At 44.7% G+C, this 14,171-nt stretch overlaps 1 long non-coding RNA gene across 1 annotated transcript; it reads right to left on the reverse strand.

The window, feature by feature from the left end:
- Window positions 1-423: 423 nt before the first annotated feature.
- On the reverse strand, window positions 424-9,624 carry LOC147112687 (uncharacterized). The gene is made up of 2 exons (XR_015079447.1): window positions 9,188-9,624; window positions 424-907 (listed from the first exon to the last, which is right to left on the reverse strand). It is a non-coding gene; the product is annotated as an uncharacterized LOC147112687 (long non-coding RNA).
- Between the last annotated feature and the right edge of the window lie 4,547 nt (window positions 9,625-14,171).

Consider the following 14,171-nt stretch of genomic DNA (forward strand, 5'->3'; position numbering starts at 1 on the left):
TCGCGAGCAAGAAAGCAGCTCTACAGACGCCTGAAGGCCGAGGTCCAACAAAAAACTCGCGACCTAAAGAACAGATGGTGGGTGGAGAAAGCGTAGGAGATCCAGCAGCTAGCCAACAACCACGAGGTGCATGGATTCTTTAGCGCAGTCAAGACCACCTATGGCCCAAGCACCCAAGGTCCTACCCCACTGTGGGCCAAGAACAGAGAGGTACTCATCAAGGTTGGGATTTGTGCAACTTTTAGACAACAAGCAAAGGAAAACTATATATTGGTCAGAAGAAAGAGACACAGAACAAGGAAGTGGTTAATATGAAACCTTTATTCCAAACCATAAAGAAAATAGAAAAACTTTGGATTATGCGTGCCATGCAAGTTAAATGATGTTGAATTCAATATCTTAAAAAACATAAATATCTACAAAAAATGCATGAATGTTGTCACGTTATTTTCAAGCGCAAAAGGACCCCCATCTAAAATCAGTGTAACTTCCAATTGTAAAAAATGTAACTAACAGTAAACAAGAACTCTGAGGAAGATACATTTTAGCTTCTTCTTTCCTTCGTATGGCAGTAGCAAAACAAATCAAATGTCAATATCCAAGTCAGATATCCAGGCCAAAGCTTCTGGTGTAACAGTGTGGATATCTTGTAGGCTGCCTGTGAATTTCCTCCGAGGGCAGTGCTCAATGAGGTGCTCCAGGGTTTGATTCGGAGCTCCATAGTCGCATGATGGTGATGCTTTAATCTTCCATCTATGGAGAAGGTGGCAGCATCTACCATGACCAGTTCTGAGGCGGTTGATGGTTGTCCACTGTTTGCAAGGAAGGTTTGATCCTTCAGGTTGTACTGTGGGGTCCTCTATAAGGAATCTATTCCGTATGTCATAGTTCTTCCAAGCATAGCTTGCTGAAAGTAAGATTGCAAGATTATGCATCATTTGTTGTCACTGGTCCCCCCGAAGATGGAATAGCTATCAGTCAGAGTACCACAGACTGATGCACCAATCTTTCCCTCAAAATGTCTTTCAATTCACTCTGACTGATGATATCCTGACACACTAATAGTGGAACACTGGAACATGTGCATCCCATTGACTAGGTGATGATATGCAGCAAATCTGTTCCATAATATTACAAAATGCTGTATGAAGTGTCCATTTTTCATGTATGAGCTTAGACAGTGAGTGTTGGCTGGCTATTCAACTCTGGGTGTTTGAGAGCATCATAGCTGAGTCAGATGTTTTCACATGCCCATTCTGGCAGGCATCATTAATAGGCATTTAGCTATTTATTTAATAGGGAGCTCTGGCTGATTTTGTACCCTCTAGCCCAGGGGCATTAAGGCAAATTGTAGCACATCTACGACTCCCCAGGTTGTTAACTCAGCACATACCAGGAATCAAACCTGGGACCTTCCTGTCTGTACACAGTACTTCACCAACTGAACCATCAAGGGAGCTTACACAAAGGGCTTTACCCATGTTTGGTTCTTGTGCCTGAAAATAAACTTTGTAAGTTTGTGGATTGTTTCATAAGCATTTGTAAATCCACTGTGCAGAAGCTAGGCATTATTTGTTTGTTTGTAGTGGGTGCCTTTTTTGTTTGTTTAACACTGATGTGCGGCAAAAAGCACCATTCGCATAAGTCAAAAGGTTTACTTGCACTAGTTAGGATTGTAATTGTCAATTACTGTTGGAAATGTTTTTATCTTCTTGGTGGATGATTTGGTAAAGGAAGAATTAGACTTTTTAAGCATGTCTATGACATTAAATAGGCCATCTGTGTAATTTAATTGTGGCAAAATATAACAACTAAAGACTCTTGTCTGAAAATGGTCTTAATATGCTGAGATTAGCTGAATAACCCTAAGATGCTCTCCTGAAGCATTCTGGCATGCTGATTAAAGTCAGTGAGGAGTCCAAGAGAATTCCGAGGAATTTGATAGTATGCGCCACCTGGAATGTGGAATCATTAAGAGAAATAATAAAGTCACTGAGCTGAGACATGGGGGATTTACTGGCCCAATGCAAGGGCAATTTATTTCTGATGATAGTGCAAGATTAGCACCACCAGAGTTGCAATTACCTCTTCCCCCTCCACACTCCAGTGCCAGCACTAGAAAGCCACCACTTGGGCAGTAAATCTAGGGATGGACTGCAGTTCATCGGCAGGTTTACGGTGACATGTTAACGTAGTTGCATCAAATTCCTCGGTCCACTATTCTAGCAAAAGCATTAACCCCTTTAAAATAAACAGGTTAATGGATGAAGGAATTTCACACAGACATCCATAACTATAACCATAATTTGGTTTTCTATTATTATTGCACTCATGTCTCTCTCTTGTAGTTATTATTTTTACAATTGTCAGAGACCTGGACACAAACAACTTTACTTCTAATGGGCAGAAAATCACGCAGGCTGCGATTTCCCAGGACACATTCTGTGTGAGTGCTGCACCCCACCGAGAGTGTGGATTGTGGAAACACAAACCAAAAGTGTGAGCTGCAGCTTTCATAAGGAGGTAGCACACAAAGCACGGAAACAATCTTCCCCCTTTCAGCACTCTTCTACTGCTGAAAGTCTGTAAGGCACAATGTTTTGAGGGCACACGAACAGCTTACACTGCAGTACATAAGAGTGCTCCAAACCAGCACTGCCACCAGGACGGACATGCAGCTGCATTGGATTGCATTCACACAAGGAGTGATGTGAACTGACCACAGGCTTGGCCATCTGGTGCTCTGTCAATTTTCAGCATCTGGATATCTTGTGTGTGCTTCCAGGAGAAGGCTGCTCACAACCACAAGCAGTGAATGTGCACTGGCAGTGGTCCTCCCTGTTTAAAAGACCTTTCAAAATTTGAGGAGATGATTCTGGGCATTTTTGGCCAGTGTCTGTGGAAGGAGTAGGGGAGGGAGAGTTTGGAGTAATGCCACTCCTTTTTTTCCCTTACACGCACTCTCACTCAATAACTCAATTGCACAACAGCAGTATGGCCTACAATACATTGATGGCTTACCTCTTTTAAAAGGCATTGGGGGTTATTTTGGGGAAAGGGTGAAAACAGGTGCTAAGTGGGTGCTGTGCTAGTAAGCCTGTTTAAAAGTCTGGTTTTAGCCTGCAATTTTGGGGATAACTGCTGATTACCATGATGTAACTGTGCCTGGAGGTGCTAAAATGGAGACCTGCACGTTTAGCTCACAAGCGCTGATTAGGAGCAATTTTCCAGGAGTGGTATATGTAGCCTCCATGTACTCACTTCCACTGAAGGTGTGGAGTGCACTGGCTGACAGACAACGGCACATTTCAGGATGGCTTAGGCACCGAGGGAGCGGGCTCACAAGTTCTCAGAGGCGGCACTGGTGGAGGAGGTACAGTGGAGGAGGGATGTCCTGTACCCCCAGGGGTGAAGGAGGCCACAGAGGCAACTAATGCGGTGGATGTGGGAGAAGATCGCAGAGGAGATCACAGCCGGGAGCACTACCCTAGGACATAAGAACATAAGAAATAGGAGCAGGAATAGGCCAATCGGCCCCTCGAGCCTGCTCCGCCATTCAATAAAATCATGGCTGATCTGATCCTAGCCGCCAATCCACTATCACAGAACCATCTCCTGAATCTAACAGAATTAGACACACGAAATAGGAGCAGGATCAGGCTACACGGCCCCTGGGCCCGCTCCGCTACCCACAGGGCCATGACTGATCCGAACCTAGACTCATGTCCAAATTCCTGCCCGCTCCCCGTAACCCTTAATTCCTTTTACTTCTAGGAAACTGTCTATTTCTGTTTTAAATTTATGTAATGATGTAGCTTCTACAGCTTTTTGGGGCAGCATATTCCATGGACCTACCACCCTCTGAGTGAAGTAGTTCCTCCTCATCTCAGTTTTGAAAGAGCAGCCCCTTATTCTAAGACTATGCCCCCTAGTTCTAGTTTCACCCATCATCGGGAACATCTTCCCCGCATCCACCCGATCCGACCCCTTCACAATCTTATATGTTTCAATAAGATCGCCTCTCATTCTTCTGAACTCCAATGAGTAGAGTCCCAATCTACTCAACCTCTCCTCATATGTCCATCCCCTCATCCCCGGGATTAACCGAGTGAACCTTCTTTGTACTGACTCGAGAGCAAGTATGTCCTTTCTTAAGTATGGACACCAAAATTGTACGCAGTATTCCAGGTGCGGTCTCACCAATACCTTGTACAACTGAAGCAATACCTCCCTATTTTTATATTCTATCCCCCTAGCAATGAAAGCCAACATTCCATTGGCCTTCTTAATCACTTGCTGCACCTGCATACTAACCTTTTGAGTTTTGTGCACCAGGACCCCCAGATCCCTTTGTACTCCATTGCCACAAAAAAATAATGATTTGACACGAGTGGTCAAGGTAAGGTCCCATTTCACAAACACACTTCTCAATAACTGCACCACCACCAGCATCGCAACCTCAACACACTGCATCCAACATCTAACTCTACACTGACATTCACACAACCCACACTACTGCATCCTTCACAGGCACTACCCACACCTTAGACATAACACACAGTTCTTCAACCATGTGAGGCATCACACAAACACACTTGCCAATGCACTCATTCACAATCACCACTCTTTCTCTTCCAGGACAAGATAGCACATAACAGGCGGCAGCAGGACCCCCACCGGGGGAGGGGAAGCACGACTGCATGATATCACTCCACTTGAGGAGGCCGTGCTGACCAAGATCAGGAGGGGAGTAGCAGGCGCCGTGGCCACAGGCAGAGCAGGGGACATATCGACTAGAGGTATGTGGACATGCCAGCTTCCTTACATATCCACAACTATTCCTGATCCCCAGTCCCCCAAATCTATCCTCATTCACAAGCTCCACATGCTCTCATCACACACATCCTCCTATAATGGCCACACGTGCTGCACCCTAACCCTTCTAGCTTTATGATTGCAGGCTCCCAGGAGCAAGATCCACCTCGGCCCCTGGAGGAACTGGAGGAGGAGGAAGAGTCACCTCACCCCCGCCCCCCCGCAAGGGAAGAGGAGGAGAGGAAGAAGGCACTGCGCCAATTGCTACCACTGTCGCAGGTACCAGCTCAGAGACTGGCACCTTGTGTATTTTAGAGGCTAGGGTAGAACAGGGATCCTCACAGTGCCCTGCACTGGGAACTAGCGGGCAGCAGCCACGCCGGGTGGAAGGGTCACCACAGGTGAACTGGGGGTGGGGGGCAACGCCACATATTAGTTCTGCTGTAGAGGAGTCAGATGAAGACCTCACAGGGCCAAGCTTAAGGCGGCGGCTGATGGGTTTGACAAACCAAATGCTTGGTGCAATGGAGAGCCTGCCTGAAAGCTTACGGGACGTGGCTAGGGGGATGGAGGAGTCCACCTCCAGCTTGGTCCGTGGCTTGACGCAGCGCCTTGAACCCATCCTGTCCAGTGTGAAGAGGCTGGCCAATTTCATTCAGCGACTTGTGGAGCCCAACATTATGAAGCGTCTGATGACTGAGGTCGGATGGCAGCATTCCTTCTCCCTCCCCCGCCACTTCATCAACGCCCTTGCAGTTGCCTGTCAGCCAAGTGGCCCAGACTGCTCAAGCTAATACTGAATCATTGAATTTTGCAGCGAAGAAGGAGGTCGTTCTACTCACTCCACCTGCTCTCTGAAAGAGCTTTCGTTTAGTCCCATTTCCTGCCCTTTCCTCATACTCATTTAATGATTTACATTTTCAAATATTTATCCCCCTCCTTTTTAAAGCAATTTTAGTTTCTGCTTCCACTGCTGTTTCTGGTAGGGTCCTCCATGTCCTAATAACCATCTGCATAGAAACATTTCTCCTAACTTCTTCCTTTGCTCTTTTTATGATGACCTTCCATTTACGATTCACCAACCAATGGAAATAATTTTTCCCTATTTACTTTATTAAAACCGCCCATCATTTTTGAACATATGAATCAGATCACCTCTTAATCTTCTCTGTTCTAGTGAAAAGAGTCCCAGTTTCTCTAGTTTTTCTCATAACTAAAGCCTCTCATCCCCTGGTGTTTGTATTAATAAATCTCTTCTGTACCATTTCCATGGCTTTGGCATCCTTCCAGGTATTGTGGATGATTGAACATGACTGAAAAGAGACCAACCATCTAGCGCCCATTTAAAAAGGAAATTAGGGAAGCAGAGAGGGCACGAAAAAATATTGGCAAGTAAAATCAAGGAAAACCCAAAGATGTTTTATAAAATGAGCAAGAGGATAACTAAAGAAAGAGTAGGGCCTATTAGAGACCAAAAAGGTAACCTGTGTGGAAGCGGAAGACGTGGGCATGGTTCTTAATGAATACTTTGCATCTGTCTTCACAACAGAGAGGGACGATGCAGACATTGTAGTTAAGGAGGAGGAGTGTGAAATATTAGATGAGATAAACATAGTGAGAGGAAATATTAAAGGGTTTAGCATCTTTGAAAGTAGATAAATTGTCAGGCCCGGATGAAATGTATCCCGGGCTGTTAAGAGAAGCAATGGAGGAAATAGCGGAGGCTCTGATCATCATTTTCCAATCCTCTCTGGCTACAGGTGTGGTGCCAGAAGACTAGAGGACTGCTAACATTGTATCATTGTTTAAAAAGGGAGAAAGGAATAGACAGAGTAATTACAGGCCAGTCAGCCTAACCTCGGTGTGGGCAAATTAATGGAAAAAATTCTGAGGGACAGTATTAATCCTCATTTAGAAATGCATGGATTAATCAAGGACAGTCAGCGTGGATTTGTTAAGGGAAGGTCGTATCTGACTAACTTGATTGAATTTTCTGAGGTGGTAACAAGGAGGGTCAATGAAGGTAGTGCATTTGATGTGGTCTACGTGGATTTTAGCAAGGTTTTTGCCAAGGTCCCACATGGCAAAGTGGAGACTTGATTGAGGTGTATAAAATTATGAGGAGCCTAGATAGAGTGGATAGGAAGGACCTATTTCCCTTAGCAGAGAGGCCAATAACCAGGGCATAGATTTAAAGAAATTGGTAGAAGGATTAGAGGGGAGTTGAGGAGAATTTTATTCACCCAATTGGTGGTGGGGGTCTGGAACTCACTGCCTGAAAGGGTGGTAGAGGCAGAAAATCTAATCATATTTCAAAAGTACTTGGATATGCACTTGAAGTGCTGCAACCTACAGGGCTACGGGCCAAGAGCTGGAAAGTGGGATTAGGCTGGATAGCTCTTTTTCGGCTGGCACAGACACAATGGGTTGAATGGCCTTATTCTGTGCCGTAAATTTCTATGATTCTATGAGATTGTACTAGAGAGGGTACAGGAGAGGATTTATGAAGATGTTAGCCAGGACTGGAGAATTTTAGCTATGAGGAAAGATTGGATAATTGAGGTGTATAAAATTATGAGGGGCCTCGATAGAGTGGACAGGAAGGACCTATTTCCCTTAGCAGAGAGATCAATATCCAGGGGGCATAGATTTAAAGTAATTGGTAGAAGGATTAGAGGGGAGTTGAGGAGAAATGTTTTTCACCAGGATTAGGCTGGATAGCTCTTTTTCAGCCGGCACAGACACGATGGGCCGAATGGCCTTCTGTATTGTAAATTTCTATGATTCTATGATTCTTAACGTGAGCGCCACAGTGCTGTTCTGGTTCGGAGACCATTATGGAGCAAAGACCTCATTAACTATTTTTTGAGGTCTTAGGAAAATAGAAAGAAAAAAAATCTTGCATTTATATAGTGATTTATCAGGTCCCCAGGAGGTTCCAAAATGTTTCACAGCCAATGTATGACTTTTTGAAGTGCAGTCATTGTTGTTATGCAGGCAAAATTGGCAGCCAATTTACACAAAGCAGCTTTCTACAAACAGATAATGAATGAATGAACAGATCAACTGTTTTTGTGGTGTTGGTTAAGGGAGAAATATTGGCTGCAGCGTGGTGCACAGGCCCTTAGCATTACAGCACTATGTCAACTCAGAGCACAGCAGGCCTTAGCACCTGCACCCAATGTGCATTAGTGCTATGGTTGTTGAGTATTGTTTTATCCAACCCATACATAATGTGTATCACTTGCTTGATGCATCGGTCAACTGCAGATTGGCTAATCTGGCAGGTATCCCCTGCAGTGGTTTGGAAGGATCCTGTAGCATAAAAACTTACCACTGTGCTTCCCTTTACATTTCCTGAGGCAGAAGTTATCTGCAGGCCAGCCTAGAGGAGGTGGCATAGACCAGTGGCAGCCTAGAGGAGGTGGCATAGACCAGTGGCAGCCTAGAGGAGGTGGCATAGACCAGTGGCAGCCTCTTTAGCAAATCAAAGGCAGTGAAGACAGATTCTCCTCTGACATATCCACATAAGAGTGTCGAGTTGTCTAAATTCAGATCTTGGGACACTGACTGGTGCAGACATAACGCCGCAGGTGTGATTGCACTATAGCTCAGTGACCGGAAGTGAATGCAATATTTAAGCTGTGGCCAGACAGGAATACTGTACAACTTCAGCACCACAACTTCAGGTTCATCTCAGGAGTTTCTCTATTACTGCAGTGCTTTCCTCCCCTTCCCAATTCTCTCTCTCTCTCTCTTTTGATTATTGTAACTTTACTTTGACAATATAAATGTTGTCAGGGGTCAGGGTGAGGGCTCCCTATACCAGGATTCAACAAACTCCAACAGGGTCAATTCTGGAAGGCACTGATAGGTGTGTGATCCTCACTTAACTGCCAGGATCGCACCCTGCTGATTTTCAGTTCCAAAATATTTTGTTTACTGGCTTCTTCTACCTCCAGGATTATATAATCTATTCTAGAAGTTGATCCACATGTTTAAAATTGGCCTTTGATTTTCTAAAACCAGTTCTAAAGGTCAATTTTCAGACCAATTGAAGTTCAAAATTTTAAGACCATCAATGATTGCAGCACAGGTGCAATCAATCAGTACACAAGGAGTCTCCAGGAGATATCATTTACTTAGATGTTCAGAAACCATTTGATAAAATTTAAATATGAGGATTTTAAAGAAAGCTAAGGCTTATGGAACTAATGCCAAATCATCCAGCTAGACTGAAAAATGATTTGGAAATCGAAAGCAGAAGTTGATGGTAAATGCAAAAAGTACTTTATGTGTTAGTGACTAGAGAAAGGCCTGGTTCTGTGTCCACTCACTGGGCACAGTATTTACAAACAACATAAAGACTTACCAAAACTGTGGAATGAGAAAAGGCAGTTCTTACAAAAATCTCATTCCCTCCATAGACCAGGTAGTGTCGACCGTGTCATGTGCCAGGAACTTCCTCGAGAGATCTCCCAGTCAGCTGCAGTAACCATGGATGGACATTTAAAGTGGGTTTCTGCTGATCTTCTGCCAAAGTTACAGGGGCCAATCGGTAGAACCCTCGAAGAAATTCCCTGCAATGGACTCTACTTAACCTCATGAGTCTACCGTGGGAACTGAATGAGCCACAGGTAAATGTCCACAGGCGATTAAACCTCGGTGAAATTTTTCCCCGGCTTTCAGGGTAATCAACCAAACTCCAGGGTACTAATCCAAGCTTACGGGCCACATTTAGAACTGTGAGCAGTTGCATTCCACAGGTGACTCATTTATGGTCCTAGCAGTGCATGAACCACGAGCCAATGAGACACTGGTCTACTACACTCACATGGATTTGCTTTTCATGCTGCCAATTTAAAGGTCAGCTTGATAGGTTGCAGGAAATGTCACAAGCTTGTCTCCATTTGCAAGGGAATGACAGGGCGGAAAACCAGGTAGACACAGTTTATTAAAAATAGCTGCTGAGGATATTGTGTTACATCGCCACCTGAGGTTATAAGACTGGAAAACTATAAGGATTACCACTAATAGGGATAAACATGACTCAACAAAGCAAACATATAAAACTCTTGAAACCAACATTTTTGATATAGCTTGCCCCATTTTCTATAGTTACCTCACTAACAGAGAAACCATACTAAAACCCTGCCTTATAGCAATTGATTTTATTTGCTGAATGTGCAAATGACATGTGGCCACTGTTATAACGTGATGTAGGTGAATGCTTGCTTTCCAGGTACATCTCAAGATCCATATGGAATCATTGAACGTTACAACACAGAAACAGGCTGTTCGGCCCATCAAGTTTGCCAGGGTTTCTTATGTGAGGCGATTTGCTAGAATAGGATGGTGTTGAATTCAGACTTCCTGTGGGGAAATGCCTCTCTAGTTGGCCCAGTTGCGATGCTGAGCCCACGGCACAATCCACAGAACATAGACAAAACAACATGAGATGTACCTGGAAAGCAAGCATTCACCTACATCACGTTATAACAGTCCAAAGATGTGCGGGTTAGGTTGATTGGCTATGATAAATTGACCCTTAGTGTTAGGGGGATTAAATACATGGGGTTACGGGGATAGGGTGGGATATGTGTTGGTGTAGGGGTTACGGGGATCGGGTGGGATATGTGTCGGTGCAGGCTCGATGGGCCGAAATGGCCTCTATCTGCACTGTGGGGTTTCTGTGATCTGTGATCTGTGATTGGGTGGGCGACCACACCATTCACGGCATAACTGGGGAACCCTCCTCACCTGAGAGGCTAGAGTGCTGCTGCAGCACAGTGCCACAGCTTCATTATCCTGGCTTCAATTTGAAAAAAGTCATATGAAACATCTCTCTTATTTGCATGGTGTCAAAATACATCTGCTTATTTGTGGGTAGGCATATTATATGCTTGCCCCAACCATTGGCCAGAAATTCTCACAGGCAGAAAAAACGGCATGGACTCAGTATAACTAGGTCCCAACCCAAACTTCACCCCCTCCCATCCAGAAAGGGCTCCATTTACCACCCCAGGTTCACAGAAATTTGGCCTCGCGATCTTTTGATCCTGAGCAGGCAGACAGGACCTCGATTTAATACCTCATCTAAAAGATAGGAGCTCTGACAATGAACCAACCTTCACTACTGCTCTGAAGCATCAGTCTACATCAGGGGCTGGATTTTCATTCAGAAGTCGGGAAGGAGGCGGGACTACAACTTTCGGGTTGTAGTCCCACCTCCATCGAGATGCGGCCAATCCACGCGATTTTAACTTGATTGACCTTGTTGAGCCCTCCCAGCAGGCTCAGCAGGCCAATTAAGGGCCACCCGGCAACAGGTGACGTCACAGACTGAAATTTCATCTGTCAAGATGTGTTGACAGATGAAATATCAGTGTTTCACAACTGTTTGAAGCTGTCAAACACTGACAGTCTTACTTCTAACCTGAGTCCTTCTACACAGACTCAGTTAGAAATCTCACCGGCACTGAAAGCTGAAGGCTGTCACTTTTGACAGATCGCAGCCATTCTGCTTTCTGTGCCGGCTGAATGATGGACTCCCGAAACCTAGAAGAAGGAAGGCTGTAAAGGTAAGTACAGGTCATTTAACCATCTTTACACACTTTAGACACACCAAACACACTTACCTTTGCACTCATGCACCCATCACTCACCTGAACACTGACATCTCGACCTCTCCAAGTCCTTCAACCCGACGGCCCGACTCCTCTAACTTGGCGTGGTTTGGAGCCTTCGGGAATCCCACACGACAACCTTCAAAATAGGGATTAGGCTAAAAACTGCCTGTTAACTACCTGTTAACAGGCAGTTAATTGGCACTAATCCCTTCCCGCCTCGGGTCGGCGGGTACCCGCCTCCTTTGAAACTTACATGGAGGCGGGTTTTGGGCGGGATGGTGTCAGGACTCCCGAATTTGGGAATTTAACCCCCCGCATGCCTCCAATCCCGACTCCACAGCACACTGAAAATCGACCCCATGTGTTCAAATCCCATAGCCTTCTGATTCAGAAGCGATTGCTACCATCTGAGCCAAGCTGACACTTGAAGCTCCTGTGATAGTATTTGTCTTGCCCATGTATACGTTATCATAATCCACAACCACCAATACCTGTTGCTCACAAAGCAATTTGTGTACAGAGAGAAATGCCAATTATGTCAACCTGAAAGATCAATCATTCTAGAATCCCACACACTACCATCCCAACACCTGCAGCTAAGAATGATCACACTGTGGAAGATGGCAATAGGTCCCAGGAAGTGATGGTAAAGTCCAAGTGATCGCCCAATAGAAGCGAGGCCCTTGTGGAGGCCTTGTCTCCCTCCAGTCATCCCTAGAAACTTGCCTGCTGAAGTCTCAGTCTCCGTCGGTCTTCATTGCATATTTCCATGGAGCTTCTGCCACTTTAAGGTTCCTTAGCAAATCTTCTGGTGTTGCAATATCATCACTGCTGCAACACCACCTCCAGCAGGCTCCCTTTGGCAGCACCTCGACAGGAACTCACCAAGCATACTTAATGAGGGCTCACCTAGGAGAATAGGCAGTTACAGAGGAGAGGAGAATCCCCCCTCCCCCAACAATATTTCATGCTTTCTCTATTTTATACAATGGTCAGTGCTTCTCTGAACTTCCTCCTCTTGTTCCTTCTAACTTTCAAATATGCTATCCTACATGCAGTTCCTCCTCCCTTCATATCCACTGTGTTTAAATAAGGCTTAATATACAATCTCCTACTCTAACTTATTCTTTTCCAAGGCCTCAAGGTTGTTGAACTCCTTACCTCTCTCTGTCTTTCCTTTTTCCTGCTTATTTCTAATAGGCATTTAAGACCCAAATTTTGAGTCTCCTATTCACTACTTCCTGACTTGCCTCATCTTTTCTATTCTTTTCAGACTTTTTGGTGTCTTGCAGTAAGATCTTTGGACTTTCATCTTCATAGAATTATAAAAACTTACAGCACAGAAGGAGGCCACTTGGCCCATCGTGCCTGTGCTAGCTCTTTGAAAGAGCAGTCGTGCTTAGTCCCACACCCCCACTATTTGTCCGTAACCCTGCAAGTTCCTCATCCTCGAGTACCTGTCCAACTCCCTTTCAAAATTATTTATGGAATCAGCTTCCACCACCTTTTCAGGCAGAGCGTTCCAGATCCCGAAAACTCTCCGAGTGAAAACATTTCTCCTCATCTCCCCTCTAGATCTTTTGCCAATGATTTTAAATCTATGACCTTTGGTTATTGACCCACTCACCAAAGGGAATAGTTTTTCTCTATTTACTCTATCAAAACCTCTCATCATCCTGAAAACCTCTATTCGGTCACCTCTTAACCTTCTGTGTTCCAAGGAGAATAGTCCTAACTTTTCCAACCTCTCCTCATAACTGAAGTCCCTCATCCCTGGTAACATCCTGGTAAACCTCCTCTGTAACCTTTCTAAGACCTTTACATCTTTCCTGAAGTGTGGTGCCCAGGGTTGTCTACAATACTACAGCTGAGGCCTAATCAGTGATTTATAAAGTTCCAGCATGATCTCTTTGCTTTTCTATTCTATGCCTCTATTTATAAACCCAAGTAACCCATATGCTTTTTTTTAACAACTTTTTCAACTTGCCCTGCCACCTTTAAGGATTTATGTATATGTACACCAAGGTCTCTCTGTTCATCTACACTTTTCAAAATATTGGTTTCTCAAATAAAAAATGTCACAGTGCATGAGGTGGAATTTTGTTTAAAAGGCCAGCTATAAAGCTACAGAGTTCTCTGGAGATGGTGGCACTGTAAGGGTTAACAAATACAGCTTTAAAAAAAAATCTAGAATAGCTGGACTCGCAGAAGTGATACTGGCTATTTAGTTTCAGTCACACACAAGGCATTGCGTTGTTAACAGTGTTTGATCAGGAGCTGAAGCACTAGCCTTGTTACAGTTGCCACCCGTGCGCAGAAATGTTCCTTTTAGTATTCCCAGGGTTAGACCTACACCACACTTTAATGAAGAAGTTGATTGAGTGATGGGGGCATCCTGTGCTGCTGATTTTCTTATCTCACTGCACCTTCCTGTGAGCCGTGGGTGCCCAGATCCCAACAGCTGCTGCTGCATGTGAGAGACTCGTCCATCAATTAATGCCATATTCCCCCCATCTCTGTTCACACACACACTGGCAGCAACAAATATGCCTGTCTGTCAGTAACTCTGTAATGAGACCCAAGTTACTAGGTCACTTAATCCTGCCTCTTCAGGAAGAAGGAATGTACTGCATGAGGGGCAAACCTAATTGACCATTAGTTCTCATGACTGCAGCAGTCAACGAGCATATCAGCAGGGAATACTAGAAGCCCTGTTTAACCCTATGA

This window comes from Somniosus microcephalus, chromosome 9 (genome assembly GCF_052327205.1).
Source record: "Somniosus microcephalus isolate GS21.2 chromosome 9, FLI_Smic_1.0, whole genome shotgun sequence".
In the NCBI taxonomy this organism is placed as follows: Eukaryota; Metazoa; Chordata; class Chondrichthyes; order Squaliformes; family Somniosidae; genus Somniosus; species Somniosus microcephalus.